Genomic DNA, 4,823 nt, shown 5'->3' with positions numbered 1-4,823 from the left:
GTGTGCAGGATGGAACAATTCTCTTTGTTCTCAGTGTTTCTTTTCAGGGTGATAAAGGTGCACATCATGCAGAGTAGATAAACCGTATGCGTTTTCTCGTGGAGAGATGGAGGGAAAAAGCTGCTGGATGACTTGTCATTCATCTGGCAACTATTTCATTTTATCGCTAAACAGATCAATATACGTCTAAGTGTCTGCACTCAAATCAAACTGCACCACATGGTTTGTGTCTGTGCGCAGGAGTGTTTGTGAAGAAGAACAAAAGCGACTTTGATTAGTCCAAAGAAAACTCTGCACAAAGCAATATGCCTCTCACTTTTGTCTGACATGACCTCATTGTGTCAGGTCGTTTTTTTTTTGTCTCTGAGGCTTTTTAGTGAGTGTTTAATATGGCTTGAGTGGCAATAAAGTGGATGCCTGTAGATGACTGCGCCTCCAGGCATGACATTCGAAAAGTGTGTCTTCAGCCGACACATACACTTTCCTAGCTAAAGGTCAGCAGCAAGTGGAGTGCTGAGCCCTAGGAAAGGTCAGAGCCTCTTTGAGATGGCTGGTAAAACAAAATGGTGTCCCTCATAAACAAGGGATTATGCATCAGGACTGCAGCAGGATCTTCGACTTGTAAGGGCTCAAGGCTTAAAACTGGTTTTATGAAATAACATGATAAATGTTGCTATGTTTGAACTCAGTGTAAAATTGACCTTTAGGAGTCCATTATGGGTACAAGCGTACACACAAACTAGAAGTGAGATCTGTTATCATGACAACCAACAGTAATTAAATTAAAACTATTTACAGACCATCCCAAAACATTGTCAATATAAACTTGCTTCTTTCTTTTTCTTTTTCTTTTTCTTTTATTATTTTATTTATTACAGATTGTCACAGTTGCCATGACACATTTATTTTTATTCTATTATCTGTGTGGGCGATTACTGTAGGGCTACAGTATAAAGAATATAGTCATGGATAACCTTTTGTACCATGTAGGGCCTTTGTCCAAAGCGCATTAATGTGTGTTACATTCAACCATTCACACACTGATGGGGAGGGAGGCAACCATGCAAGGGACCAAACTGCTCTTCGGGAGCAGTTAGGGGTTCAGTTTCTTGTGGAAGGACACGTCAACACAAAGCCACACAGTGCAGGGATGGAATCCAGGAACCTTCTGGTTCCTAGAGGGCTGCTCTACCTCTTGAGACACTGCCTCCCCCACTGATAAGAGATCCACATATGATTCCAACATTGGAATATCTGTGAATAAAAATCAGACTTGGAGAAAACAGTCGCTTCATAACAGAGAGAGAGAGAGAGAGAGAGAGAGAGAGAGAGAGAGAGAGAGAGAGAGAGAGAGAGAGAGAAGAGAGAGAGAGAGAGAGAGAGAGAGAGAGAGAGAGAGAGAGAGTGTGTGTGTGTGTGTGTGTGTGTGTGTGTGTGTGTGTGTGTGTGTGTGTGTGTGTGTGTGTGTGTGTGTGTGTGTGTGTGTGTGTGTGTGTGTGTGTGTGTGTGTGTGTGTGTGTGTGTGTGTGTGTGTGTGTGTGTGTGTGTGTGTGTGACACATTTTGCCAAAAGGCAGCACGTTGATAGGCCTGTGGCCATATGTCAGTAATGGTCACTGTTGGTATGCCAGTGGATGTCAGAGAATGTCAAGGACCTGATGGTACACATTACAGAGATGTTAATGTGACATTTGTCCGCAATAAACAGCAGTGGTGGAAGAACTCTGATTTTTTATTTTTTTACTTAAGTAAAAGTAACAATGCCACAATATGAAAAATACTCTGTTACAAGTAAAAGGCCTGTATTCCAAATTTGACTTGAGTCTACATACATAAGTACATAAAGTAGCCTACCTACTTACAGTACCAAAGTAGAACTACTCAAATCTTTCATTTCGGAAATAGCCAATCTATAAGCTTGCAACGTGTCGCAATCTGATGTGTTGTGAGCATGTAGATCTGCCATTTTCAAATAGCCAAAATATAAAATAGAATAAAATACTTAATTAATGTATGTTTTGTATCAATAATTAAATCTACATTAAGTGACTATAGTAACTAAAGATGTCAAAATAATTGTAAAAGCTTGATCTCACGCAATGTCATGTTTTACATTTTAAATAGAAGTATTATAATTTGCTTATTAGTGGACCTTCAAGATTTGTATATGTTAAAGGGCATAGCAGTGGCGGCCATTTTGTGGTGTCACAGATAGAAAACCCATTAATTTTTCGCATAGAGATTTCCAAAACTATTTATGTAAATTATTTTAAGCCTGGAACCAAGCCATCCAGGCTCCTGGTGATTGGCATCACAAAATGGCCACCACTGCTATGCCCTATTAGTCATTAATATCCATTTGCTGACCATCATTGGATGATATATTAGTTGTATTTAACACACAACTCACACACACACACACACACACACACGCACGCGCACGCGCACGCGCACGCGCACGCGCACGCGCACGCGCACGCGCACACACACACACACACACACACACACACACACACACACACACACACTCACACTCACACTCACACTCACACTCACACTCTCTCTCTCTCTCTCTCTCTCTCTCTCTCTCTCTCTCTCTCTCTCTGACACACACAACCTCTTGTTCAGACAAAAGCAGGCTACAGTAGCAGCAATTAGCTAAAAACTCATTTATCCCAATATTAGTCAAATATTGACCTTTAAGAGTTTCTTGTTGATTCCATGCTTGGTGGCAGGGTCTTGGAACAATGGTACAATCCCTTTAAAAACAACAACAACAACAACAACAACAACAGTGGAGTTGCAAGTTCAAGTTGTTTATTGTCTCGTACACACAATACAACAAGTAGCAACACTGCAGGCAATCAAATTATTGGACTCCAAGCTTTATTCAACAGAGTGACTGCTCCAATTTTAAGTGAGTTCTAACTTGCAGTGGCACACCTATAACAGTGTTTCTATTAATCTCATTCCTGGGCAGCTAGCTCAACAATGATTGGTCATATTGATGTTCTGAGTATATTTTCAAACTGAGGATTTTGTTGTGCATGTGAACTGTAAGAAATGGCACAGGTAAGAGAATGCACATTTTTGAAAGGTAAAACACAGAAAACATGCATTTTGACCATGGGACCTTTACATAGTATACTGTAGTGTATTTTTGACAATTACAATGCAAATTAAACAATTATTTTGGTTCAATACAAGCACTGAGTAAATAAACTGATACATTTACTATTGGATAGGATGTGCCAGAATGTTCTTCAATTAAACAAAAACAAAACTGAAGTAGGCTAATTGTTTCGGAGCCAATTAAGGAAGAACGTTTAAATGTCAGAGCTCAGCTTCACATGTAATGTTTAAAACTACAACCCAAGCCAGAAAGCTTGGTGTGGTCAAGGCTCAGACCTAAATTTAAACAGCTACATTAAGACAATTAAAAGTCAGCCTAATATCACCTTAAGAATATTATGTCAAGGATTAAATAACTTATGTCTCGCAGGATTTGTAAGAACTGGTCCTTGCATTTATCTTTTATTTATCAGCTGCAGTTAATTCAGAATGCTGCTGCTCAAGTCCTTACTAATACCAAGTACTCCCAACTAATACTAATACTCCAGTTCTCATTTTTACTCTGGTTCCTTGTGAAAATACTACTGCTGCACTATAAAACACTAGAAGGTTAAGGGCCAAAATACATGTCCGATCTTATACTATATTATGAACTATCCAGACCTCTCAGGTCATCTGGACAGTCAGCTTTATGTCCCCACAGTCAACAAAGTGGAGAAGCAGAGTTCTGTTTTTACTTTTTATGCACCACATCTAACAAACTCCCAGAAAACGGCAGGACTCTCAGTTCCTTTAAATTAATACTTTTCTCTTTTTTGTTTTTGTTTTTGATTCTTGTGCTGTACTGTAGTTTTATTTTAAAGTTCCAGTAAGTGATTTTCTTTTGTTAAAATAAGCTCTATATTCTGATAGTAATCATCGTTATATAGTGTTTGTTCAGGTGTGGAATGCCCTACCCAAAGGAGTAAAGGAGTGTAAAACCCTACTGCCCTAAAGAATCACCTTCAGGAGGCTGCAATTCCAAACTGGCCCCTGTCAAAGTCTTAACCTACCCCCCCCCCCTACCCTCCTCCTAAAATTGTCTATTGTACATATTTCTTGTTTTTCATACCAGTAACCTGTAAGCTGATTGTATGACGTTCTGCATAGTATTGTATATTTGTATGTCTTCTTAAATGTCATCATGATTTGAGTTCACGGGGATCTTATTTTAAACTAGAAAAAGTGCTCCTCGGAGCACAGGTCTCCGCCAGGTCAGGTACAGTAGGTGTGTGGACCAGCAATGTTCTGAATTCGCCAATCAGGATGGAATGTGAAAAATCGGACGGATCCGTCTTGATCACTTGACTATAGAGAAAATGTGTACCGGTTTGCGTGATGAATCAAGTTTTGTAAAAGTCGGCCTCCTGGTGGCGCTATAATAGGGCAATGTTGAAAGGGTGGCATTTGTTCCTCAACGTAGTGTAATGTGCGTGCAAAGTTTCACGGCAATCGGACACTGCGTTCATGATTAGTTCAATAGGGGCCATTCCTGCAAACTTTAGATGTCAATCGTAGCCAATCAGGATGGAATATGAAAAATCAAACAGATCCGTCTTGATTACATGACTATAGAGATCATGTGTAACGATTTATGTTAAATTATATTATTAAATTATGTAAGTCGGCCTCCTGGTGTCGCTATAAAAGGCAGATGTGAAAAATGCAGGTCAAAGGTTTTTCCTTGACCTGTTGGGAGTGCGCATACAAAGT

This window comes from Gymnoscopelus braueri (assembly GCF_963280865.1).
Source record: "Gymnoscopelus braueri genome assembly, chromosome: 1".
NCBI lineage: Eukaryota > Metazoa > Chordata > Actinopteri > Myctophiformes > Myctophidae > Gymnoscopelus > Gymnoscopelus braueri.
Note: the sequence above shows the minus strand (reverse complement) of the source record.